The sequence below is a fragment of the Melozone crissalis genome, unplaced genomic scaffold (assembly GCF_028551555.1).
Source record: "Melozone crissalis strain CALT ecotype California unplaced genomic scaffold, PUWL_Pcris_2 ptg000066l_1, whole genome shotgun sequence".
NCBI lineage: Eukaryota > Metazoa > Chordata > Aves > Passeriformes > Passerellidae > Melozone > Melozone crissalis.
Window position 1 is genome coordinate 1,239,630 of NW_026535844.1, and position 27,970 is coordinate 1,267,599.

A 27,970-nucleotide genomic window follows, 5' to 3' on the forward strand; every position below is an offset into this window, starting at 1 on the left:
TGCACTGCTCCAGCTCCATCCCCCACTGGAGGAGGCACTTTGGGCACAGCCCTGGTCACTCACATTCCCTGTGATCCATGTTGAGAACACACCTGGCTGCTTTGCCTTTTGGTTTGGCCTTAATTTTCCTCTGCTTCACCTTCATCCTTTAAAGACGCCCAAAACTGGGTTAAATGAAGGAAATTGATCGAATATATCTGACGTTCCATAATTTCTCAGTTGTTTTAGAGGGAATTTAGGTTTTGGGGACAGGTTCTGTGTGGAGTGCTGCTGTTGCTAAGAGGCAGGAATTTGATCTCACCTTTCTTGTGTTACTAAGAACTCCTCCCCTGACCCCAACCCCAACTCCACCCTTTGGATACCCTATAAAAACTCCACGGCCCTGCCTTTGCCCTGTCTTAGGGGGGTAAGAAATGGATTCCCAAAGGATCAGCCGTTTTCCAACTGGATACCCAGAGGATCAGCCCTTTTCCCATGGATTCCAAGAGGATCAGCCATTTTCACTGAATTCCCAGAGGATTCTGACTCTGTCACTGTTTCTTTTTGTTTGTATTACTGCATTTGTATTTTTAATTTTTTCTAATAAAGTACTGATTTTCTGCTCCCATATCTTTGCCTGAGAGCCCCTTAATTTCAAAATAAGTTACTACTACTATTATTATTATTATCATTATTATTATTATTATTATTACTACTAGTAATAATAATAATAATAGTAATCAAAGGGAGGGGGTTTACATTTTCCATTTCAGTGGAGGCTCCTGAAATGGGGAGACACCCCCAAGGCTGGGCCATGTCAAATAGTTCCTGAAAGATGTAAATTAGTTTATGTATATGCATGAGGGTCTATGAATATGCAACAGGCTGATGTGATTAAAACTAGAATAATTAAGGGGTGTCCCCGAACATAACTGGGGGGTCTTGGTGGCCATAACAACCTTTGCTCGATGGTCCTTGTCTCCCATTACATTAATCCATTCCATATTCATGGCCTTGTTGCATATCCATGAAGTACTTTACATATTCCAGGAACAAAATTGGCTTAATTCTGTGTGGGGGTCCAAGCCCCCTCCCAGCTCAATTTGGGGCGTCCTCTCCTCCTCCCAGCTCAGTTTTGGGATCCCATCCCCATCCCAGCTTAATTTGGGGGTTCCATTCCCCTCCCACCTCAATTTGGGGGTCCCATTCCTCTCCCAGCTCAATTTTGGGGTCCCGACCCTCTTTTCCCTCCTCTCTCCTTTCCGATCATTCTCCCAGTCCCCTCCCCCGTGTTTGGTGTTAGGGGCTCCAGGCCCTTCCTGCTCCATTTTGGGCTCCCGACCCCGTTTTGGATTAATTTGGGGTCCCCAGCCCATCCCCAGCGTCACCTGCCGCCCCCCCACCAAGTCCGCTCCTGGCAACTGATGAGTCATCAGCGAGACACGCTCTGATTGGCTGGAAATTACCCCGCGTGATCTCTGAGTATTTACCGCAGTGAGAGGCCTTGGCCTGTGCCTGGCAAGTGATGAGTCAGAGTCGGGCCGGGCGCTGATTGGCTGAAAATCGCTGAGCGGGGCCAGTGCCCTGAGTTTGTGCGCAGCAAGTGGATCGTCATCAGTGTCGCGCGTTGTGATTGGTCGGGATCAGATCTGGGGTGGGGACGTGAGGAACTGGGGTTACTTGGGATTTATTTGGGTTTATTTAGGGTTTGTTTGGGGTTTTTTTGGAGTTATTGATGGATTATTTGGCGTTTATCTTGGTTTTTACTTGATTTATTTCTGTTTATTTGGGGTTATTTGGAAATATTTGGGTTTATTTGGAAGTATTAGTGTTTGTTTGGGCTTGTTTGAGTTTATGTGGGTTTATTTGGAATTATTTGGGATTCTTGGGGTTTATGTTGGTGTGTATTGGCTTTTTTTTTGCTATGCTTGATATCATTTGGGGTTTTTTGTCTTTTACTTTGGGGAGGGTTTTTTCCGTTTTTTGGGGTTATTAGGATTTGTTTGGGGTTATTTGGGGCATTTCTAGGTATTGTTTGGGGTTGTTTGGGGTTATTTGGGGTTTTTTTCAAGTGTTATGGAGTTATTTGAGTTATTTGGGGTCACGTAGGGTCAAAAGCTCCGCGAATGTTTCTCCTGCAAAAATCGGGAATTTTTCCTTAAAAATCCGAGAGTTTTCCCCAAAAAAACCGGGAATGTTCCCTTAAAAAACCCGGACTTTTCCCAACCAATAGCAGTGCGTCCTGCTCCAAACCATCCAATCACCGCGGGTCTCCCCACAGGAACACCGGCCTCTCTCTGCACCGATCCAACCAATCACTGCACGCCTCTCTTCAGACACGCCTGCCTCTCACCCCAAACAAACCAATCACCGCGTTCCTCCTCTCAGCTACTCTCGCCTCTCTCGACCTGAACCGACCAATCACCGGGCGTCTTCCCTCAGCAATTCCCGTCTTCTTTGCCTCTATCCAACCAATCCCCGCGCGCCTCCCCTCGGCAAAGCCCGCCTCCCCAGCCCATCTCCTGTCAATCACCGCGCCCTCCATGAAACCACCTAATCACCGGGTGTCTCCCCTCAGCAACTCCCACCCTTCCCGCGCTGCTCCAGCCAATCAGAGCCGAGCTGGAAGCAGCGCTCCTTGACTCCGGGGCCGGCCATGGAGCGGGCCCCCTCCCCCCCACCCCCCCGATACCCCCTCAGGGACCCCCGAGAGCCGCCCCGGGCTCGGGCGGGTCCTGCGGGAGGCGCTGGAGAGAGCGGGGGAGGCGCTGGGAGAGGACGGGGGGCTCCGGGAGCTGCTGAGGAGGTGCAGGGACAGGTCAGGGATCCTGGAGGGGTCGTGAGGGGAATTTGGGGAGGGGTCTTGAGGACGTTGGGGGCCGATTTGGGGAGGGTGTGGGGGGAACTTGAGGGGGTTTTAGCGGGGTCTGGGGGTGCTGGGGGGGCTTTGGGGGGGAATTTGGGGAGGGGTCCTTGGGGGGTGTCACGATCCGTCCTGACGGATGGGTTTCATGATGGTTCGTGGATTTGATGTCAGGATGCAAAAAGAACCAACACGGCACAAGGGGGTTTGCAATGATAATCAAAACAAATGCACCTTTATTGAATGACCACAGCAAAACGCGATAGAGGGATTAAGGGAGAGAAAAAGATGGGGGACGAGAGAGACAAAAGAGAGACAGGGAGAAAGAGGGGGATAGAGCTATCAAACGTAGAGACGAAGTCCTTTGGTCCAGTCCAGTCGAGGACCCCCCTGTTCCGTCGGGGAGGTCTCAGTGGCACAGTTCATCTGGACCCCAATTATACTCTTTTTCATTGGGGCAAGGGGGATGGATTTTGCAGCTGAAACAAAGGTAGTTTATTGTATCTTCGGGAGGGGGTGGGAAAAAAGGGTACACACAGTCCAAGTTTGGCAGCAGGCGAGAGTCATTGTTTTCGTTGTCCACTGCCTACACCTGCAACATCCATCTTGCTTTGGGCAGCTTTCCTTCCTCGCCCTGTACACCTCCCCTGAGTTGGGGCTTTCAGTCCCAGTCTCTGGAAGAAGGTGAGAGGGGCCTTCTCACATAGGGATTTCATGTCTCAGTCCTTTGATGAAGAGGTTTCTTACATCTCTACTTGTCTGTCACAGTGGTTATGAACGGTCTTCTCTTGGAGGAGGGGACCACCCTAACGCTCAAACCAGCCAGGCTGAGAGGTAGGGAGGATTCCAGAGCTATTGTGCAAAAGGGCAGGATGCCCTGTGAGCTCAGTGTAGTGTATAACAAACAACATGTGTGAAAACAGCAACTTAGCAACACTTTCAGTCCTCAGGCACATGACTTTCCCGGCCACCAGATCAGCAAACGGGGGTTTTAATTTTTTGGTGGTCTCTCTCCATGACAGTCGTAAGGCAGATGAGGGATATTTCAGACAGACTCTCACAACACGGAACATACTTGTTCCCCCAGCTCCAGAAAACTTGATGCAGGAACAAAAACATTCCTGCAGAAACCACCAAAGGCCAAGGGGTGTTTGGCCACTTTCCCTTCCACACCGCACGCTTGGACAAATTGCACAGACCAAGCAGCCTTTCCCCTCTTCCCCATTGGCCTGAAGACACTGTGCACCAAGAGAAAGCTCCTGGACACCCGGGTATCCAACACAGCAATTTAATGTTCCTCGAGTGGGTGAAGGGAAAGGAAGTGCTGGCAGAGGAGAGGTGTTCCCCGCGGGCTCAGGCGGCCCCAGCAGACGCAGCGTCCCGGATCCGTTCTGCACAGCGCCGCGGCAGGACACTCAGCCACGGGCACACAGGAAAGGCCACGACTTCCAGAGGCGGCGGAGTTGGTCTCGCATCCTCTGGAGCCGGGAGGAGGGAACGCTCTGTACAGCTAAAAGGATGTGCAGAGCTTGAAGCGCCAGGCATGAGATGGCAGGGCTGCTGTCATCCGTCATGTCCTGAAGGGCTGCAGAGAGAGAAACAGAGGCACAGTCAGAGGCTGGATCTGCAGGGAGCTGGGCAGAGCCTCCAGCCTCGTCCATGCCACGCAGCTGCTGGCACGGCCTGGAGGAAGCAGGAGCCAAGAAGGACGAGCTGGCAGCTGCTGGCCAGGAATGCCCCGCAGGCCCCTGCAAGGTGTCTGCGCTGTGGCCCCGCTGGCCTTGGGGCGTGCAGGGAGCGGAGCCGTCGGCGGGCGGGCCAGGGAACGCAGCTGCCAGTGGCAGACCCCGCCAAGAGCCCGCGGGCCTCACCGCTGCAGATGATGTGGAACTGCAGCTGCTGCCCTGTCAGGTAGCGCCCGGCCATCCCTGGGGAGCACAGAGCATGTCCTGCCTTCAGAGCCACAGCTGCCGCCCACGGGCGCTGGCAGCCCTGAGGCCACACGCCCTGCTGGCCCGGCAGGGCTCAGCCCGGGCCCCTGGCGCACGCTGCCGCCCCAGGGCACGGCTGCCAGAGGGCGGCAGCAGCAATGCCCAGGCCAGCGGGGGCTGCGCATGCCCGCGCCCGGATCCTGCTGCCGGCACAGCAGGCGGAGCCGGGGCCGAGCTGCGGCAATGGGGCGGGCCGGGGAGGGAGCCGGGCTTGGCGCTCAGCCAGGAACCTGACGGCCGCCTCTCGCAGGGGCTCCTGTGCGCTCCGCAGGTAGGGCAGGGCCAGGCGCAGGTGCTCGGCCGCTCGGCTCCTGTCCTCTGCCAGCTGCAGAGAGCGGCAGGGCACGGAGGGAAAGGGTTGATGTGGGCCCTGCCCCTGGGCCGGGCGCTCTCCACGGCCGGCGCTGCTCCCCCTGCCCACAGAGCCCCGAGGCCCGGCCAGCAGCCGCAGGCGCCGGGCTCGGCACGGGGCACAGGGCCCAGCGAGCCGCGGTGCCGCCCCGCTGCAGAGTCCGGCTGGCTCGGGGCTCCGTCGGCACCGGCCTTGGGGCCACAGGAGTCTGGAGCAGAGCCCGCACGGCCCAGGGAAGAGAGCGGTGTGTGGGGCGCAGGCCGGTGCCCCTGCGTGCGGCACTGGGCAGGGGCCACAGCTGCCAGTCCCACAGACTGGGCGCCGTGGGCAGGCGGCTGCTCCAGGGATTGGGCTGGGCATTCCAGGCTGTCCTTACCAAGCACTCAGCAAATCTCCACATTTGATCCGTCTGCAGCAGCTGCTTGAGATCCTTCCTCTTCAGGAACCTCACTGCAGAAAGCAGCGTTTCCCGAGAGGCCTGCAGAGCAGCAGAGACCCAGAGGTGGCACCGCAGCCCAGGGCACAGGAGCCGCATCTCTGTGCCAGGGCTGGGAGGAGGCTGGAGCCTGTCAGGTGCCAGGGGGTGGGGAGACAGCTGAGCCCCCTTCCATGGGGACACCCAGGAGGCCTCACCTGTGCCACACACTGGTTCTCATCATGGCAGTGGAAGAAGAGTGGGAGCAGGCTCTGGCTCACAGGCTTCTTCAGGGGCTTTTCTCCCTTTGCCACTACAAAGGCAATCACGTCTTGGAAGAGGCGAATGGAGAGCAGCTGCACAAGGCTGTTGTCCTGTTGGAAAAGAAGCCAAAGCCCTCCACATCCGCTGCTCCAGGCCCCTCTGTGCCCAGGCCCAAGGCAGCACCCAAGTGCCCGTGGCTGGGGGCACAGAGCCTCACATTGTCAAAGAGGTGCCAGAGCGCCTCAGCCAGCTGCAGGGCGATGGGACTGGCTATTGCCAGGTCTTCCTGCAGCATCAGGAGGCTGAGCACAATGAGGGTCTTCTCCACGATGTCTTCATCCCTATCCCATAGTAGCTTCACAAGGCCTTCGGTCAGGCTGTACATGCTTGGATCCTGTGTGCAAAACAAGGCTGGGCAACCCCACGCTGCTGCTGCTGCTGCTGCAGGGCTCAGAGGCCAAAGGCTTTCCCAAAGCACTCAGGCAGCTGAACAGCGACCCTGGAGAGCTGGGAGCAGCTGCCAGAGCTGCCAAAGCCCAGCTAAGCCCAAGGGGCTGCTTGCCCCAGCCCCCGCTGCCAGCACAGCTTCAGCTGCTGCCTCCTTCTCACCATCAAGGTGAGCACCACGAGGCCTCGGAGCGCCACGCGACGCATCTCCCTGGACTGGCTCTGCAGGTGCCTTGTCAAGATCTCCAGGACTTGTTCAGCGCATTCACTCAAGTCCAGGCAATCCAGGAGCTGCAAGGCACAGAGCAGGCACAGAGGTGCCAGCTGGCAGGAGCTCAGAAGTGCACAGGGCCGAGCCAAGGCAGCAGCACAGGGCACAGGCAGCGTCCCAGGCAGCTGCGGCTACGAGAGGGCAGAGGGCTGGGAGGCAGCTCAGCCAGGCAGCACTGTCCATGGGGCTCACCTCCACCAGGAAGGCCAGGGCGGGCAGTTCCCAGTCTGAAACGCCTTCGCTGAGCAGCTCAAAGAGGCAGGATGCCATGCCGCAGCACCAGATGATGGAGACACGGCGCATCTCCCTGGCAGGGATAAAAAGGCACCATTGCTCCTGGGCCAGGCGGGCAAGCCTCTGCCAGGGCTGACTGGCAGAGCTCTGGTCTGCTCCCAAGCTCCCCGGGGGCACTCTGGGAGGCGGCTGTTCCCGGGCACCCTCCTCTGCCAGCCTTTTCCAGTCTGCTCATCCCTCCCTTGGTGACAAGGCCCTGCCGCCTGTGGGATCTCAGCGCCTCAGGAATGAGGTGCAGAGTCACCGAGACCACCCTTGGGGCGCTTGGAGGTCCTGGAATGTTGCCAGAAGTGTCTGGTAGCTGGACTTTGATCCTGCACAGGAAACGACACCTGTATGAGGACGGGAGGATTTCACTGGGATAAATCGTGAAGGGATATGTTAATTAGAGTGTGAGACACAGGGTTTAGAATTTCTGTACAGGGGGGTCTGGAGAAGTAAGATGGAGGAATTGGGGTGTGTCCTGTCCTTCTTCTTCTTCTTGGCCTCCATCTTCTGTGGTGATGGTGGCACTTTGGGATTGGTCCTTACTAAAAGTGCACTGGTCAATAACGATGAGAGGTATTGGGGAAAATAGGTAAATATTGTGTACGCAGTTTAGGGTATAAAGATAAGTGACCGCCCCGAAGGCAGTCAGTGTGCTCATGGCTGGCGTGCTGTGCAGACCTCTGTTGGGCCGAGAGAAAACCTTGTAGATAAGAAACTAATAAACACTGAGGACCGAGAAAAAACCTGAAGCCTCTTTTCGTCCTTTGGAGCGCGGGCTGTCCAAGGCCTCCCCGAGCCTTTCCAGGCAATTAAAACAGCCGAGACAGCGACAAGTGGCGTCCGCTGCGTAGGCTACTCCCCACCAGGAGGGGGGGTGTCAGCCCTGAAGAGCTGAAGAGCCGAGAGGGCAGCTCCGAACTTGGACGAATTCCCAGGAGAGCACTGATAACTCCTGAGGAGAGAAGCCAGAAGAAAAAAAAAAAAGAAAAAAACGGCCAGGAGAGTCTGCAAAAAACAGCAGTCACTGAGAATTCCATCTCTCAGCTTCTGCCGAAGAAAGTTCATAGCAGAGCAGCCCGGAACGGAACCAGAAAGGCGCCTCTGGATCCATCTCCTGTGACCTGCTGGATGGAGATCGGGGGCCTTCGGACCGCTCTGACGACAGATTCGGTGAGAAGGTCAAAAAATAAGAACATGAGGGGCACACTCTCCCAGGAACCGCTGGGAATTTTGTCCGCCTTACAAGGCGTGGCTGAATCATACACGGAAGGGATCCCAAAGAAGGAGCTGAAACAGCTTTTATTGCGGGTGAGGCTCAATTATCCATTTTCAGAGACACGTCTGCTATTCGAAGTAGGATTTTGGCAGGAAATTAATAGGCTCTTATATCTCTTAGCCACAAAAAAAGATGAGACAGCGTTAAAGAATAATGCTAGAAGGCATTTCTGTGCAGTTAAAAAGACTGGAGAAGAAACAAGAAGTTGCGGGACCCTTAGAAGAAGGGGGAGGAGAGCAAGGCTCTCGGCAGAGGTTAGCTCTGGCCTCAGGTAGCTAGGGGGAAAAGGCTCTCGAAGAACGGGAGCAGGAAACAATATCAAAGCCTCCGATTCCAAGACCCAGAAACCCCAGGAAATCCCCAAAAAAGTCCGGAAACCCCAGAGAGTATAGGGGATTCAGGATCCGACTCAGACGCGAGATCAGAAAGGGGGGACCTAGGGGGAGAAAAGGGGTCAGGAGAAGCGCTTTATCGCGGCGGGCACGGCGACGCGGCGGCGGCAGAACAGGACGGCCAGGCTGCGGTGGTGCAGGTGCAGGCGGGGGGCGCAGGTAAGGAGGTAACGGGAGACGTGAGTTCCGGTGCGGCTTTTGTCAGCACAACGCCAGGAGCGGCAGCCGCTCCGGCCGGCACGGTGCCAGAGACGCGCGTGGAGGGCAGAACTCGCAAACACCCGGAGGGGGGAGTCACAAACCAGCGCAGGGGTGTTAGACATGGGCGGCGAATTGGGGGAAGCTGCACAGCCCCAAAGGGCCACCGTAGAGAGACGCAGGAGGCGCGCGGTTGTGACATCAGATCCGGTGCGGAGGTCGGCTCGGATCGCGGAGCGGGCCCAGATGCTGGCGGGGGGCGGGTTGCGCACACCGGTGGGGGGAGTGGACACAGCGTCAGAGGAGGAGGAGAGAGAGTCGGGGACAGACCGAGGGGAGGAGATTTCGGAGGCGGAACGAGGGGGAGAGAGTTACGTTAGCTCGGGAGAGACAGGGAGTGGCTCGGAAAGCACGCATGCGCGGAGAGCAGAGCGCGGGCGGAGGCAGGCCCGGTCCCCTGTGACGTCTTGGGCGAGGAGGGGCCTTGCTCCGGGTTCCACATCCCGGGGCTCCACCCCCTCTCCAGACTCGGTGCCTTTAATCAAAACCCTCGGAGTCCAAGTCTCTTCCCTTCAAGGGAGACGTTCTGGTGTTCGAGCTCCATTTTCAGCTGAGTTAAAAGCCATGCAGACTCGGTCTCAAACGAGATCGCAGACACGGCAGTCGGCCGGAAGAGGAGCAGTCGAGTTCATTCCGTCATCCTTGCCACGGAGTCCGGTGACAGCGCCACCTCGTGGGGGGATGACAGAAGTGCATGACATGCCGGATCTGTTCGGTGGAGCCACAGCGCCATCTCGTGGCGAGACTGCAACAATGCAGCAATTTTTTCCAACATTATACAAAAAGGAGTACTTCTAAGAAGACAATGATAACACAACAAATGGATTATCCTTCAACTTCGAGATTTCGCGAAGACGATGAAAGCTCAGATGAAGCACAGCAACAAGGAGAAGATGTCATACGGATCACAGCATCGGAAGGTGTTCCGGCATGGATACTGTCAGCAGCAGAAGCAGCAAAAAGCTTCTTGCATTCATTTGATACAGCAAAAAAGAAATACCAACAGGATCCTCGAGTTTCCTTTTCGGATTTAGGAGCGAGGCCAAAAACCTCAAGGCGAAAAATGAGGTACGATGAATCACCGATGACATCCACAACACCGTTATTCATGCAAATCCCAATGGAGTCTCAAGAGGAGGAATTTCAACAGCCGGCGAAGACGATGGATTGGAAGCGCATCAGAAAAGCATTGGCAAAAGACAAGCATTTATTTCCGGGTTCAGGAGATTTGACAATGCCAGTGACATATGATGCCCAGGGACAGAATCCAAGATGGGAGAGGATGGGTCATGAGACACTCAAAGACTTAGGGAAGGCGGCTCAAACTTTTGGGCTGGACTCACAATATTACAAACAACTATTAAGAGGGACATTCACCATGTATGACCTCACGCCATATGATATTCGAAGTATTGTGGCAATGATTCTCACTGACACACAGAGTCTCGTCTGGGAAAAAAGGTGGAGAAAGTATCTTTCTGAATTGCGGAATAGATATCAAGGTGGGCCAAACGCAAACCTCACAGAAGCGCAGTTAGCAGGGGATCCTCCAGATGACAACCCAGGGGAACAAGCAGTGCGGCTTCCACGAAGAGTGTTAAGTGACATCAAAGAAGCAGCACAAATGGCAATCATGCAGATTACACCGACAGGAGCTCCGGATGTTCCGTTCTCTTGCATCAGGCAAGGTCCCACAGAGCCATTCATGTCGTTCATCGATCGACTCATGCAAGCCGTGGATCGACAGGTGACGATTGAAGAAGCGAAGAGGCCTCTCTTGGAGAGCTTGGCTTTCGGCAGTGCCAACCCGGATTGTCAACGGGTCATTAGTGCCATGCCAGGACGGCCATCCTTGGCAGAGATGGTGGAGGCATGCAACAAGGTGGGGACACCTCAGCATGTCGCATCGATTGTGAAGAACGAATTAAGAGAGGAATGGGAAGAACAGATAAAGGGACACTCTGAGAGACAATCAGAAGACAAGACATTAGAAAAGATGCTGGAAAAAATACTCCATCAACAGGACGAGAACATCAACAAAATTCTTGCAACGATGCAGAAGAAGGGCAATCCCCCAGGAGGACAGTGCTACAAATGTGGGGAGTTTGGGCACATGAGAAAGAATTGTCCATGAACACATACACCAGTGCCAACACAAAAAGCGGAAAGGCCAATTTGTGCGCGGTGCGGAAAAGGAAGACACTCTGTGAAAGAATGTTATTCCCAGACAGATGTGGACGGAAATCCATTACCGTATCCGGGAAATGAGAAAAGGAGCGCGGCCGTAAATCGCCAGCGCGCTCAGACACAAGTACTGGCGGTGACACAAGAGCAGACAGGGCAATCATCAGTGAGCAACAAGCAGATGCCCTCAGCAAAACCCTCAGTCGATTCCATAGTGACCCAGACCTCCTCCCACCAGGGGCACAGTGTGCGTTGGCAGCTTCAAAACTAGTATGCTTTCTAGATGAAAATCATATGGAGATACCAACGGGTATCCGCGGAGATTAATACAAAAAGCAAGATTTCTTGATAGTTGGGCAAGACAAATGCAGTATTCTTGGACTCACTGTTTATCCTACGGTTGTCGCAGCAGACAAAAATACAGAATTAACAGTTTTGGCAAGAGCGCTTTGTCCACCATTGACTGTACCGGAAAACACTGTGGTTGCGAGAGCTTTCGCCTTGCCGCCACACGCAGTTGGAGAAGTCATGTCAATCTTTGACGAAGAAGGTTTCCCTATGAAGGAACATGTTGAAGTACACACAACATGGGTGAAGCACATAGGTCGAGATCGACCCACGCTCACGTGCCAATTGACATGTGGAGACAGGACGATAGCAATCAGAGCTATGCTCGACACAGGGGCGGATGTAACGGTAATATCGTACATCTTTTGGCCACGCAATTGGAGCTTGGTCCCGCCCTTGGGTTCTCTCTCAGGCATCGGGGGAGCATCTCTGTGTCTGCAAAGTGAGAATTCCGTCGTTGTCACGGGACCAGGAGACAAGACGGCGATCATTCGTCCTTTTGTCGTCCAAAAGCCGATCACAGTCTGGGGTCGAGACCTTTTGGCACAATGGGGCGCGAAGATCGAAGTGGATTTTTAATAGGGGTCACTGCGGCACTCGCCACATTGAGGTTGACATGGAAAACAGATGATCCAGTTTGGGTGGATCAGTGGCCCCTTGAGCGGAAAAAATTGAGTGCTTTGAAAGACCTGGTCCAAGAACAATTGCAGAAGGGACACATCAAGCCAACAGACAGCCCTTGGAACTCTCCAGTGTTTGTTATCAAGAAAAAGCTATCGGGCAAATGGAGGTTGTTACATGATCTCAGGAAGATCAACGAAGTCATAGAAGACATGGGAGTACTTCAGCTGGGACTTCCATCTGTCTCAATGATTCCCAGAGATTGGCCGCTTGTGGTCATTGACCTCAAGGACTGTTTTTTCAGTATTCCACTCCATCCAGATGATGCTCCGAGATTTGCCTTTTCAGTTCCGAGTATCAACAAGGAAATGCCTCTGCAGTGGTACAATTGCGTCGTACTTCCACAAGGCCTAAAAAATTCTCCGACGATCTGTCAATGGTACGTGGCACGAGCTTTGGCACCGGCGCGGAAGAAATTTCTGAAGGTGAAGATCATTCATTGCATGGATGATTTGCTCATTGCAGCGTCAACACAACAGGAGCTGCAAGAAGCTCATGACTGCGTGATTGCAGAGGTGCAAAAGGCAGGTCTGGAAATCAGCATTTCGAAGATTCAGGAGGTTGCGCCTTGGAAATATCTAGGGTGGAAAATTTCAGAGAGAACAATAAAACCTCAGAAAATGGAGATCAGCACTAAGATCAACAATTTGCATGATTTACAACAGCTTTTGGGAGAAATCAACTGGATGAGGCCAGTTTTGGGAATCACAAATAGCGACATTCCAGTGTTGCTCGATCTTTTGAGAGGAGACACAGACATTCGGTCTCCCAGGACACTCACGCCAGAAGCGAAGAAAGAGTTAGAGAAAGTCACAGACGCGATACAGAAAAGGCAGGCACATCGATTTGTTCCAATGTTGCCTTTTCAGTTGGCAGTGCTGGGGAAGAAAGCACAGTTCCATGGTTTGATCTTCCAATGGGATGAGTCACAAAAGGACTCTTTGATAATCAGAGTGGGTTTTCCTACCACACAGGCCCTCAAAAAATTCTCACAGATTTAGAGATGGCAGCACAAATCATCATAAAGGCGAGAACAAGGTTGCTGACAATGGCAGGACGAGAATTCTCAGTCATCAGATTACCTCTGAAGCAAGACTATTTCGATTGGGCAATGCAACAATCAAAAGACTTATTAATTGCGTTGTTAGCTTTCCCAGGAACTTGCACAGTCCATTTTCCACAGCATAGAATATTAGAATCACAAATATGTTACGGAGCAAAACCAAGAATAAATGAAGAACCTTTGGACGGGATCACAGTGTTCACGGATGGCTCAGGGAAGACACACAAGTCGGTGATCACGTGGAGAAACTCAACGACAGGGGATTGGGAATCAGACGTGAAGATGGTTCAGGGCTCTCCACAAATTGTGGAGTTGGCAGCCGTTGTCCGAGTATTTCAGTTGTTCAAACAACCCCTCAATCTGGTCACAGATTCCGCATATGTTGCGGGTGTGGTCAAGAGATTGGAGGGTTCGCTCTTGAAAGAAGTCAGTAATGAGGTTTTATACTCATATCTGACGAGCTTGAAAATATTGCTAGAGAGCAGGGAAAGAGAATATTTTATCACGCACATCAGAGCGCACACAACACTTCCGGGGTTTTTAGCGGAAGGGAAGGCTTGGGCGGACAGGTTGACAATGCCCATTTCGCAAACACTGCCAGACATTTTTGAGCAGGCAAGATTAAGTCATGCGTTCTTTCATCAGAATGCACAATCGCTGATGGAGTCCTTTCGTCTCACAAAGAGTCAGGCGAGGGAGATCATTAGTGCTTGTCCAGACTGTCAGCTTGTGCAGCCACCTTCTTCTACAGGAGCAATCAATCCGCGGGGACTGCAAAGTCTTCAATTGTGGCAAGCTGATGTCACGAAATATCCATCCTTTGGGAGGCTCAAAAATGTTCATGTTTCTGTAGATACATTCTCAGGTGCAGTCTTTGCTTCAGCACATGCAGGGGAAACAGCAGACCATGCTTGTCGACATTTTCTGCAAGCATTCGCATCATTAGGTGTGCCTCAGGAGATAAAAACAGATAATGGCCCAACGTATACAGGCAGGGTGCTTGACAAATTCCTGAAAAGATGGGGTGTCAAACATACGTTTGGTATTCCACATTCGCCCACAGGTCAGGCAATCATTGAAAGAACACATCACACCCTGAAATCCCTTCTGGACAGACAAAGAAGGGGTGAGCCAGAGGCAACACCTCACATGAAATTAAATAAGGCACTGTATGTGTTGAATTTCCTAAACAGTTCATCCTCAGAACCTAATCCACCAATCGTGAGGCATTTTCTAAACAGCGCACAAGCAAAGCTAAGGGAAAATCCTTTAGTTTTGATCAGAAACCCAGAGACAGGACAAATAGAGGGTCCTTTCAAACTAATCACTTGGGGCAAGGGTTTCGCTTGTGTTTCCACAGATCGAGGTCTGAAGTGGGTGTCAGCGCGACACATGAAGCCATTCCGAACGCGAGAACACGAGAACATAAGGGTGAAAGGTATTGGGGAAAATAGGTAAATATCGTATACGTAGTTTTGAGTATAAAGATAAGTGACCGCCCCGGGGCCCTCAGTGTGCTCATGGCTGGCTTGCTGTGCAGACCTCTGTTGGGCCGAGAGAAAATCTTGTAGATAAAAAACTAATAAACACTGAAGACCAAGAAAACCTGAAGACTCTTTTCGTCCTTTGGAGCACGGGCTGTCCAAGGCCATCCCGAGCCTTTCCAGGCCATAAAAACAGCCGAGAAAGAGACAGGCAACAGAAGGGCAGATGCTCTCGCTGCACCTGCAGTGATGGCCACTCTCCCAAATGTTTTTGAACAGGCAAAAATCAGCCACCAGCTTTTCCACCAAAATGCACCTGGCCTGGTTTGTCAGTTTAACATCACTCGAGAACAGGCCAAAGCGATTGCGGGCACATGCCCAAATTGCCAACAACATGCACTCCCTACAGTGAGTACGGGAGCAAACCCAAGGGGACTGAACAGTTGTGAACTGTGGCAAACAGATGTAACACACATACAGTCTTTTGGACAGCAGAAATATGTTCACGTTAGTGTAGATACCTTTTCTGGAGCGGTCTATGCTTCTGCCCACACAGGAGAATCATCTATTGATGCCATTAAGCACCTCTTACAGGCTTTATCTTTTATGGGCATCCCCAAGGAGCTGAAAACTGATAATGGGCCTGTTTTTAAATCCAAGGAATTGGGGAGCTTCCTGCAGTAATGGGGAGTAGAGCACAAAACTGGCATCCCCTACTCCCCTACAGGTCAAGCCATTGTAGAAAGAACTCACCGTGATATTAAAAGAGTCCTGGACCAGCAACAATAGGTTCTGAAGGTGGAACCTCCCCACATACGGTTATGCAGGGCGCTATTCACAATCAGTTTTCTGAATTGTTCCTTTGACAGCCTGAACCCACCCATCCTACGCCACTTTGGGGTGAACAGTCATAGGTTGATGAAAGAAAAACCCCTGGTTTTAGTAAAGGACCCTGAGACTTGGAAAACGGTGGGACCTTACAAATTGGTTACCTGGGGACGTGGATACGCCTGTGTGTCCACCCCCTCTGGTTTAAAGTGGGTTCTTTCCAAATGGGTAAAGCCCTATGTTCCCAAGGTCTCAGAGAAATCTACAGAAGCGCCCCAGGTTGCTCATGCTGCCTGGAGAAGGAAACGCCACACACGTTCTCTGGAGGAAATTCCATTTAAGCCTCCTATCTGGAATAGTTTGTAATATATGTTTGTCTCAAGTTCCTTGTAACAGTTTAGATCCCACTGTTCGTGTGTAGTCTCGAGATGCCATGAGACCGAGCCTGCTTCTCGTCCTACTCGTGATCATCCCACCTGTGATCTCCTGCATAGTCCTTCAGCCCAAAGCACGTATGGACTACCTTGGCAAAAGCTCTCGGACATCAGCAGAGAAACTGATGACAGGCTGAATGGACTGTTCAAAGGCTGGGGACTCTCGGGCTGGTTGGGATCTATGCTGAAAACTGTGTTTTAGTACTGTTTATTTTAGTTATTGTTATTGTAGTTGTTAGCATTGTTTTTGGATTAATCAAATGCATGGTTCTCAAGTTAATTTCAAGCCCATCTCCCCCTCCTGTAGAGGAGGAACCAATTTCATCACAAACCCAGTCCCTTTCTTTTTAAACAAAACTAGGGGGAGATGTTGCAGTGTGTTACAATTTCCTGTTTTACCTATCCTAGTCCTTCAGGTGTGCCATCTTCCCCCGCCCCCCTTTCCCCCTGCTGGGCTGTCAGTCAGTCTTGGCATTCCAGCAGAGCCGTCGTGTGGTTGGTCAGGTTCAAAAGATGCCCCTATGCCCAGAGGTCATTGGCCTGTCTGGGTGTCATCCTCCCCTGAGACCCTGCCCCTCCCACCTTGTTGGTGGCTCACCTGTCCCTTCCCTCCCCCCGAAGCTTAAAAGGTCAATCAGGCCATGCGGTTGGCATTCTGTTGGAGCTGTTACCTGTGATTCAGACCTCTGTGACCATGGAATAAGACTCTGGATATTAACCCTCCGGCAGAATCCGTCTCCATTCCTCCTCACCATCACCTGAAGCCTTCCCACCTGAGATAAAGTGGGTTTCTACAAGCCTGGACTTGTTCACTGCCTGCTGCCGCATCCAGCAAGCTAAAGGTGTCTCTGGGGTGAAACACCACAGTGGCCGCCTTTGGCCCAGCAGCAGGGGTCAGACGGGCCCAGGCACAATCTACCTGGTGATATTGGGATTCATATTCCAATAGAGGGCAGAGGTAAAAATGTGATGAATTGAAAAAGGGAGGAGATGGCATTGACACATGACATATAAGGGGGGAATCTTCACTTGGCAAGCTTGTGTGTGAGGTGGCAAGGGTCCAAGAGCCCTGCACTCCGTACCCTGTGGTTATCTTTTGCTTTTGCACTATTATTTGAAATGAATTATCCATTATTTTTAATCAAATTATATTGTCGATATATATTTTCTATACTATTCAATTAAAATTGCTGCTATCTCAAATATTGTTTGGTTTTTTTTATGATGGGATAATTGGGCAAACATAACAACAAGAAACACAAGGGCAAAACCAATGGCCGGAATATATCACACAAGAAAGGACAGTTTAGAATTCTGCCAGCAGCAGCTTTGTTGTGACAGGCCAGGAGTGCAGTGCACACAAGCTCCAGGCAAACGGTTCAAGGCAAAGCTGAGAACAGCAAATCAAGTCCAAACCAGACAGAGAGTACCACAACAGCAGGAGAGAGAACAAGAACAGAGCAGAAGTGCAGTGATGATGGCAGGCTGTTCACTGCAGAGGCTCTTTCTTCTCCAGCTCATAAAAACAACACAGAAACAAAGCCCTGAGCATGGAGCCACTCCTGCTCTCATGCCCTGTTTGGAAGGATCGTCGTGTCCCAGCCATGGAGTGACAAGCAGGATCCCTCACCTCCCGACTGACAGCTGCCATCTCTCCTTCAGCCATGCGTGTCTGTCTGACAACATCCTGCAAAGTTCCTCCATCCATGTATTCCATCACCAGCCAGAGATCTCCATCAACAAGGAAGCTGGAAGAGGAAAGCAATGGCATGGAGATGAAGGTGCAGAGCTCAATTCCCCCATGGAAAAGCCTGGAGTGGAGTTTTGCTTCCAGGTCACTTGTCAGTGAGGACAGAATCAGATGGAGAGACATTCCTGCCAGGCTGCACAGCCCTTGGAATCTGCACAGTCTAAAGGAGAAGGAGACACCTGTGAGAAAGGAGAGGCCTTAGATGGCAAGCAGGTGAAAAATGCAGTTTAGCAACAGCCCAGATCAGTGTGGAACCACAACCCTTGGCCCCAGCTGGTTCAGCTTCTGAACTCATCAGTTCCACCATTCCCTGCAGAACAAGGCAACACAACTGCCAGGGTTATCCAGGGGAGGAGGCCGTGCAGCACTTGGGACAAAAGCAGTCAGAAAACCTTTCAGAAAGTCCCTTCAGAAACAGGCAAGGCCAGTGAAAACTGGGCAAATGAGGCATTTCTGGAAACAAGAACCTGATCTTCCTGGCATCTGTAGCAATGGAAAAGGGCTGGGAAGAAGAAGCCAAGGGAAATAATTTCTGCTGTGGTTTATCAGCACTTGTTGGGAGAGACATCAAACGGGGAGGAACTTATAGGAAAAACCAAAGCAAAGCAACAAAAGCACATGGAGGGAGTGAACTGCCAGGCAGTTGTTTTGGGAAGATGTGGCTGGGTCAGGTATTTTCAAAACAGGCTACAGACTCCAGATGCCAGGAAAGGTTAACGCAGGGCCCGGGCACGGGATAAGAGCTGAAGCACTCACCTCTCCAAAGAGTTGACAATGTTGGGGTTCTTCTTGTCCCTCAGGAGCAGGATCTCATTCACAGCTTGTTCCCTGTTCTGCCCTCTGAGACTCATTTTCTTGATGAAGGGACATTGCAGCCTTTAACTGCAGGAGGTTGTGGCAGGAGGCCACAGCAAACACGGAGCGAGTCTTTTTGGAGCGACGGAGCCGGGCTGTGCCCAACTGCCTTGGGATGGGACACCAGAGCTCAGCAAGGGCCATTCCCACAGCCCATTGCTCTGCCAGCTGGGGGCTGCTTACAGGACACATGGCCAGAGACATTTGGCCTTGCAAGCTCTGCAGAAATGGTCCCTCAGCTGTCAGCCTCAAAGCTCTAACTACATTCTCTGCACCTACAGTCTTCTCAAATGGCCTCAACACTCTCATTATTATTATTATTCAAACACATTTTTCAAGCAGGAGGTAATTCTGGTTCTGTGAAAACAGAGCAAAACAGCCAGGAACCCTTTAGCAATTCTATGGGATTTGGTCATGATTTCAGATCCAACTGCTCTGTTTGGGATTGCACAACAAAGCAAACACACATCCATTGCTCAGGTGATCCCTGTCACAGGCTGTCACTGACACCAGACCCAAACACAACTGCAGGATTTAGGAGAGAGCTTTGCCCTGGACATCCATCTTCTCATTTCTCTCCCTCTCTCTTTGAACAGCTGAACTTGGACTAAAACCCCGAACTGAGCCCAAGCAGGATCTCTCCCTAATTAGGGCTTGAGGTTCCCTTTGAAGATGAAAGGCAGGATGGAAAAACTGCTAAATAATGTTCCTGTCTGAGGCTGGGATGAAGATTAATGGGGCCTCAGTCTCCAGCAGCTGATGCATTCACACTTTTAGATATGAAGACCAAGCCAGCGTGTCCTGCTCTGACAGACACCGCTGCCCTCCTTGCATTCCTTGGGCACTTGAGAAGGACCAAGTCTGTCCCAGCTGTGCTCTGCAGGCTGACACTGCTCTGCCTTCAGAGGAGCAGCCTGGGCAGGAAAGCTCTGCTGGCCCCCAGAGCTGCAGCCACAGCTCCCAGCGGAGGGGAAAGCCTTGCAGAGCTGCCACCTGTGCTGGACGTGTTGGCACTGACCTCTCCTCCAGGGGCTCTGTCGAGTCCTTTGTAAACGGTTCCGAAAGCCCTGGAGACAAAAGAGCAGAGAAGAAAGGAGCAGCGCTTTAGGCCCTGGCAGTGAAAGCCAGGCCAGACAGGAGATCTCTGCTGCCTGCAGCATTCACAAACACCTGGGTGCATCGACCCTTCCATCACCAGCAAAGCAGCCACCAGCCCTCTGCCATGCAAGGTGTGCAAGAGAAAACTGAGACCCAACAGGAAGGAATTGGGCTGGAGCAAATCCCAAATGTCCACGCTGAATTACTTTAGTTCCAAAGCTAGGAGGAGAAATGGATGTCTAAAGAACTGGAAAAGAATGCATTTCATCCTTTTCCATTTCCTGCCTAAGACCTGCAGGATCCACAAGGGCCCTGCCATCAGGCAGGTGATGCATTTTCCCCCAGAGTGCATCAGCTCTGTGTCTGTTACTGAATGTATGGGGTCTGTTACCTGTGCTAGAATAGAGCACTTATTGGTTCATCTCTGGTTACTGTTTCTAAACCATTAGGTTGATAATCCTGACTGGTGGATATTTTTTGAAAGAAAATATTTGAAAGAAATCTTCTTGAGAACTGTTTTCTGAGAGTCACCAGATGGTGAGTTGCTCTTTTAGGCAATCCATTTCCAGGGACAGAAGATCTTCCAGGTTCTGCTCCTTGCTGCAGGCAGGACACTGCCAGCCTCAGGGGCCTTTGATGGCGCCTTCTGACCACAGTTATCAATTCTGATCAGGACTGAGAGACAGCAGGATGGTAGCCCAGTGTCTGAAGGTGCTTTGGGCTCCTCTGACCTCTCACTTGATCCTGCACCAGCACAACCCCCAGCCCTGCTTGTGCAGAAGCAGCTGCCGTGCACTTACCCTTCGCCAATCTGCTCCACTTCCAGGTATTTCTGGGCAGGCTCCGCCTCGCTCACGGTGTTCCCTGAAAGAAAAAACGTGGAAGACGCTCCCTCCCAGAGTGAGAGCCCGCCTTGCAGCAGAGCCAGAACCAGCCCCGCTCCCTGGGGCTGTGAGCCCCTTGGTGTCAGCTGGGGAAGGACAATAAATGGCTCTGTGACATTCAGCTGCAGAGCAACCCTGGGTGCAGCTGATGCCCAGACACACACACAGCACCTGCTCTGGCACCCAGGAACAGAGCAGACGTACTCAGCTGCATCAGGCACCACTCCCCTCTCCCCTCTGGCTGCAGGGCTGTGCTGCTGTCAGAATGTTCAGCCCAGGATCCCACAGCGGAGGGAGCTTCATTGTCCTCTTCCCAAGCAGAGGGAGCTTCTCCATGCTTTTCCCAAAATGCTGCAGCTTCTCCATCCTCTTCACAAAATTCTGCAGCTTCTCCATCATCTTTCCAAGGCAGGGGATGTTCGCTGTCCACTTCCCATGCTGGGAGATGTTCACTCTCTTCTTCCCAAGACACAGGATGTCCTCCATCCTCATCCCACACTGGGAGATGTCCTCCATCCTCATCCCATTCCGTGGGAGCTTGGCCATTCTGGTCCCACACCAGGGCACATCCACCGTCCTCGTCCCACGCTGGGAGATGTCCCCTGTCCTTGTCCCACCCCGCGGGAGCCTCGCCGTTGCATTCCCACACCGCGGCATGTTCGCCCTCATCTCCCAGAGCAGCGGGAAGTTCACTGTCATCTCCCGGCACTGAGGGAAGTTCACCATCGTCCCCCAGAGCAGCGGGAAGCTCACTGCTGTCTTCCTCCTCTTTGGAAGCAGAGGGAGCCCCAGGAGGTGCTGGTGCTGCTTTTGTGCCCTATGGACAGACGGCAGCGTGAGGGACGGGAAGTTCTATCTCAGTTATCACCTTATTTATCCTCTGCTGCACATCCAGCATCACTGAGCAGAAATTGGGTTCAGAGCTGTTCCAACTAACAATGGGCTAAAGTCAACATTGCCAGGGATTGTTAGGAATTCGATATTCCACCATGGCTAAAGCCAGCAAGCAATCCTCTGCCTCCAAAGCCAGACCTGCAGCTCTTCAAGAGCTCTTCAGCAGAAAAGGAGAAAACTGCCGGGGATCCCTTTGCTGCTGCTGCTGCTGCTGCAGGCACTGACAGGAACTTTCCTTCAGCCTCCCAGGCTGGCACTCGGCTGCCACATGCCAAGCTCACAACTTGCCACACAATTCCAAACATCAAAGGTTCCTTTCCCACTCACCGAAGGAGGAGCTGCTCGGAATCCAGACATGAGGTGCCCTGCAATGGGAGAGGGAACATGAACCAGATGCTGTTAGGAGAAAAACTGCCTGTGGTGGGAAATGCCACGGAGCAAGGCAACCCCGAGAGAGCATTTTGCTTTCACAGCATCCTTCCAGGAGCCACAGTCCCTTCCCACAGCAAGCAAGAGAGCAGCACAAAATACTGGGCTGGGTCAGTTCTTGGCTGGAGCAGCAAAGGGAGGGAGTTCCAGGCTCTGCTGGCACAGACTCCCTGCTTGAGGGAACAGAACCCCCCAGGGCTCATTGCAGATGCTGTGCACGCCCCACTGGCTGCAGACACACACTTTTTCAGCTGCAGCTGCTGGCAGGAGCTCTCCCATAGCAATGGTGTCTTCATGGCAATTTGGTTCCAAAGTCAACTCAGCTCCAGAGGAAGAACAGAAAGCACACAGCAAGCCCAAAGCCACAGATGCTGCAGGGAGGGAAAACCTCGACTTACGTGCCAAGTGGGTCAAAAAATACCCCGAATAAGCCACAGAGTACAAAGTGTAAACTGCAGCAGCCACGTGCTGCATCATTTTGGCTGCGCTGCACACGTCTGCAGCCTGGAGCCCTGCAAGCACAGAAGGACACCCGTCAGGGCTGGGCTGGCTGCTGGGAATGCCTCGGGCAGGAGGATCCTCCGGCAACGAGCCCAGAGCCACTCTGGGCACTGAGGACTCCGTGTCCCACAGCAACGGGAACACCACGGGGACGTGGCGCTGTTCCTGTGACATCCCAGCAGCAGCTCACGCAGAAACCGCCTGGAAGGTTCTCCTGTGTCACAAAGGAGCACAAAGAATCCTCCCAGGGCACAACCCATGGCCCAAAGGGTGCAAGAGGAACTCGGAAAATGCAGCAAACAAGGACACCCCACAGCCCAGCCTGAACACTGAGGAGGAACAAGGACGGTGCCAAACCAAAGGAAACGTGACCTTTAGTCACTGATGCTTCTGACTAAAAGCAGCGAGCCTTGTTCCATCTGGGATCTTTGTTCTGGTTCTAAAAACAAGCAAGGTTCTCCACTCTAAATACACAGAAGGCAGGAACTGGGGATGAGGTGGGATTAGGAAGGAGGAGGAGGAGGAGGAGGGAGAGAGGAAAAGGAGGAGCAGGAAGAGGAGGAGCAGGAGCAGGAACAGGAGGAACGGGAGGTTCCAGTGTCCCCTGTGGCCGCAGCCACGGGACCATTGCCCCCAGCTCGTCCTGCAGGTGAGCGGAGAGGGGGAGCTCGTCCCAAATCCATCAGAGGGTCCCCGAGAAGGTTTTTTATTGGGGTGTGTTTGGAGCTTGCAGATTGTGGATTTGAGCCCCAAATATCCTCTGGTGTCCCTGGGAGGTTTTTTCCTCTGTGTGTGTAGGCTTGGATCTCACAGGACCCCAGAGCTGAGCCCCTTGGGGGATCTTTGGGGGCCCACGTGGTCATTGCCCAGTATGGGCAGGGGAGGACATTGGTCCTGGGGACCCCTGGGAGAGCAGAGGAGGGGAACTCCTGGGACCCCCAGAGTGGGGAGAGCAGAGAGGGGCGATCCCAGAGCTGGGGGACCCCGGCAGACTGGAAAGGGGGGAAGCCTGGAGAGGAGGGACCCCTGGAATCCCTGGGATCTCAAAGTAGAGCATCAGGGTAGAAAGGACCCCATGGACCCCCAAAAGCCCCTGGATCATCCCTAAGCAGGACGCTGGAGAATGAAGAACCCCCTGGAACCATTGGACCCCCATGATCCCAAGGAAAGGAAATCTCTGGAACCCCAAAAGTGGAGAGATCAGCAATAGGGAATTCCTGGGAGAGTTTTTTCGGGCTGAATCTTGATGTGTGGAGCTTTTCATGGACACAAGACTCCTGCTGAGTTCCAGAGATGGACCTTGCCAGGAGGAGCCTCTACTCCAAGGCGCTCCCACCTTGGTTTCCCCCAAAACAGGGTTTGTCATTCCCAAGCTGTGGCCGGATGGAGGAGGAGGAAAAGCCCCAGAGATCCCTCACAAGGAGGGGCTGCAAACCCAGCCCAGGGAGGTGTGAGGAGGAAAGAGCCGCCCTGAGCCAGGAAGGCGGCCGGAGATGCAGCCAGAGCTCAGAGCTGGTGGAGAAGCCTCATGGCAGAGAGAAGCCCCACAAGTGCTTGGAATGTGGGAAGGGTTTCAGCTCCAGCTCCACCCTGATGGAACACCTGAACATCCACACTGGGGAAAGGCCCTGGGAGTGTGGGGAATGTGGGAAGAGCTTCAGTGGGACCTCCGACCTCAGCAAGCACCACAAGATCCACACTGGGGAATGGCCCTAGGAGTGCTTGGAATGTCAGAAGAGCTTCAGGTGGGATTCAGAGATCATCACTCACCAGCACTTCCACACCAGGGAGGGGCCCTGCGAGTGTCCCGAGTGTGGGAAGAGCTTCGTGCGCTGCTCCAGCTCCATCCCCCATGGGAGGATCTGCGCTGGATGATCCCCAGTGACCCCCGTTGGGCAGAGCCCTGGTGACCCCTGTTCTGGCTGATCTGTGTTGGGTGAGGGGAAGGTGTTGGAAAGATTTCTTTCCCTTCTCCTTGTGCTGCTGTGATTTGGTTGATAATAAATTCCCTCCGTGAGCCCAGGCCGGGTCTGTTGTGCCCGTGCGGGATTTGCTGAGGGATCTCTCCCGGTCCTTGTCCCCAGCCAGGAACCCTCGGTTCCATTTTCTGTCCCTGTGCGGCTGCGGAGGGCAGGGACAGAGCGGCTCTGGGGGTGCCTGGCATCGGGCCAGCGTCACCACTCGCCACCGACACCCCTGAGATGCCGCGCACCTGGGCACGCATTGCTGCGCTCACCTGAGCTCCCACCTGCCCAGCGCCCCAAGGTTCCCCCTCCCCAAAATACCCCCAGCCCGGGGCTGCAGCGTCCCGGAAAGGCCTCAGCCAATGGTAGCGCAGGCAGGAGGCGGCTTAGCCAATGAGAGCTCGGGGCGTTGGATTGCCTCATCGGTTGTCGGGCAGAGCCCGTGGCCGGTCGCTGCCCAGAAGCGGCGGCAGCCAATGAGAGCGCGCGGCGCTGCCGAGCCCGCCCTGCTCCGGACTGGCGCTCCCAGCGCAGCGCGGCTGCTTTGGGGCTGCTGCTCGGCCCCGGCCATGGGGCGAGGGGCGGCAGCTGGGGCCCTGCTGGTGACACTGGTGATGCTGGGAGCCCCCCCGGCTGCGGGCGCGGAGCTCTCGGGTGAGCGGGGGGCGGGAGGCGCTGGGACAGGGGGGGAGAAGGGGGAAAAGGGGGCGAAGGGGGGAGCCCGGAATGGAGGGGGAGGAGGAGGGGACTCCCCCAAAGGGAGAGCGGGAGGGGAGGGGTGGGGGGAGGGGAGGGAGGGGTGGGAGAGGGTGGGAGAGGGTGAGGAGGGCGGGAAAAGGGGAGGGGGGGACCACAAAACTGAGCGGGAGGGGGCTGGGGATTGGGGGATTTGTGGGAAAATGGGGAAATGGGACCCCAAAAGTGATTTGGGAGCGGCAGGAGGTGGGAGGGGAGAGGACGTGAAAGAGGAAATGGGGGAAGGGTGGCAAAGAGGAAGAGGCGGCGCGGGCAGGAGGGTCCCATGGCGGCCGTGGGGCACAGGGGGTGCGGAGTGGGGATCCGGGGTGTTGCCTTCTGGAGCAAGGCAGGCGACCTGGTTCTAAGGATCAGCACGGCGGCCCAACTCTCCTGGGCCGCTCGGGCCAATGACACACGCAGACATCAATGTGATGGACGGTCAAAAGGCGTTTATTATCTCATCTCTTGGGTTTTTATAGTCTGAGGGGTCTCTACGTCAACATGGGTCTGTCTTTACCATCTATGGTTAGTAAGGGGTGGACAGTTACTGGGTAGGGGATGGAAAATTACTGGTATTTTTGTTAAGGGAGGCTACCTTCCTATGTTAGTTTCTTATCTATGGGAAGCAGATGGTCTTATCTAAGGGGGAAACTGAGGGTCCTGCCTTTCCGTTACATCGCGAGATCTTCCGCAGCGCCTGTCCCTTTCTATCACACCGGGGTGGTCCCTGGAGTTCTGGGGGTGCTTCTGGGGGAGGCTGGGGTGACAACCCAGAGCTGTGTCCCGCGCACACAGGGGTGTTCCAGGAGATGGTAACGCACGAGTGTCACTTCATTAACGGCACGGAGAAGGTGAAGTACGTGCAGAGGCAAATCTACAACCGAGTGCAGTACTTCGTGTTCGACAGCGACGTGGGGCACTTTGTGGGGTTCACCCCCGCTGGGGAGACGAAAGCAGAGCGCTCCAACAATGACTCGGCTGCGCTGGACTTTTATCGGGGTGAGGTGGACAGGCTCTGCCGGCACAACTACGAGGTGTTCCGCCCATTCAGCGTGAGGCGCCAAGGTGAGCGCGGGCCAGAGCTTGTTCCCTCGGGCCCTGCCCTGCCAATGACCTTGGAGCCTCTCAAAACCTCTCTGGGAATCGCCCCAGAGCCTTCAGCCCTTATTGTGCCCATCTCCGGGGCCCCTTGTCTCCCCCAGTCCCTCCCAGTGCCCCCCCCCCGCGCGTCCATTTCAGCGACGCGTAAAGCTTACGCTTTTCAGCCAATCAGAACTCGTATTTAAAATTACTCATCTGTTACTAGGCAGACCCGCAGCGCCGAGTGCCCCGCGCCGGACTCGGCCTCGCAGTGCCGCGCACTTCATTCCCAGTTCCTCCCAGTGCTGCCCCAGTCCCTCCAACTCATTCCCAGTCCCTCTCAGTACCTACTCCGCCCCTCCCACTCCTACTCAGGTCATTCCCAGTTCATTCCATGTTCTTTCCCTGAGCACCGTCCTCAATCCCAGGACCCCTCATCTCCACGCATTTCTCCAGTCCATTCCCTGTCCATTTCCATTTACTCCCAGTCCCTCCCAGTCCCTCACCGCCTCATCCAGGCCCTCCAAGTCAATTCCCAGTTCACTCCCAGACCTCCAGCCTCTATCCCAGTGCCCCCCCATCCCCTCCCACCTCTCTCAGGACACCGCAATCCCACCAAGTCCTTCCCAGTCCAATCGCACTCCATTGCCATTCCCTCCCAGTCCATGCTAGTCAATTCCCAGTCCCACCCAGTCCCTCCTAGTCCATCCCAAGTCGCTCCCAATGTATTCCCGGTCACTCCCTAGTCCCTTCCTTTTGATCTCAGTCCATTCAATTCCCACCACATCCATTCCAAGAACCTCCCAGTCCGTCCCCAGACCCTCCCAGTCCTTCCCAGTCCCTCTCCAGCCCAACCCAGCTCTCCCCTCTCTCTCCCAGTGTCCCCCAGCTGATCCCAGTGTGTCCCCGCTCTCTCTCTCGCTCTCTCTCCCAGTGCCCCCCAGCGTGTCCATCTCGCTGGTGCCCCCCTCGAGCTCCCAGCCCGGCCCTGGCCGCCTGCTCTGCTCCGTGATGGATTTCTACCCTGCTGCCATCCAGGTGAGGTGGTTCCAGGGCCAGCAGGAGCTCTCAGAGCACGTGGTGGCCACCGACGTGGTCCCCAACGGGGACTGGAGCTACCAGCTGCTGGTGCTGCTGGAAACGCCGCCCCGGCACGGGCTCAGCTACAGCTGCCAGGTGGAGCACGTCAGCCTGGAGCAGCCTCTGAGGCGGCACTGGGGTACGGGGGAGCCCCTGGGGGCGCTGGCAGAGCCACTGGGCTGTGCTGGGAGCCACTGGGAGGGAGCTGGAGAGAGCCGGGCTGGAGCTGGGAGAGGGGCTGGAGGCTGGACAAGGGCTGGGAAGGGGTTTGGGGGATGCTGGGGTGGGTGGGATGGGGTTGGAGGGATCCTGGTGGGCACTGGGAGGGAGTTTGGGGGTGCTGGGTGTGACAGGGAGGGATTGCAGTGAGCCCCGAGGGGCTGGAAGGAGATCGGCGATAGGACAGCGGGGCTTGCCATGAGCTCGGTTGTGCTGGGCACAGCCTGGGAGGGCTCTGGCTGAGTCCTGCTGGGGCTGCCAAGGGACTGCGAGAGGCTTTGGGGGTCCTGGGGCGCTGGGGGCACCTGGGAGGGGGCTGTGTGATGCTGAGAGGGACGGGAGGGGCTTTGGTGGCTCCTGGGCAGGACAAAAAGGGATCGGGGGGAGGTTTCAGAGGGTCCTGGCTGGGCTGGGGGCCACAGGAAGGGCGCTGGGATGGGCTCGGGGTGTCGGTGAGAGGTTTTGGGGGTGCTGAGCCCTGTGGACCCCCCAGAGATGCCGCCGGACGCTGCCCGCAGCAAGATGCTGACGGGCATCGGGGGCTTCGTCTTAGGCTTGGTCTTCCTGGCGCTGGGGCTCGGCTTCTCCCTGCGCAAGAAGGTCAGGGCGGGTGCCGGGGGTGGCGTCCCCGCCGTGGCGGAGCGTGTGCGCTCCCGCCGGGGCCCC

The 27,970-nt window shown here is 54.4% G+C and overlaps 2 pseudogenes; one reads left to right on the forward strand and one right to left on the reverse strand.

Moving 5' to 3' along the window:
* Positions 1 to 27,970, reverse strand: part of LOC128945551 (uncharacterized) — a 1,882,792-nt pseudogene that overhangs the window by 638,705 nt on the left and 1,216,117 nt on the right.
* Positions 23,787 to 27,970, forward strand: part of LOC128945526 (zinc finger protein 418-like) — a 41,314-nt pseudogene continuing 37,130 nt past the window's right edge.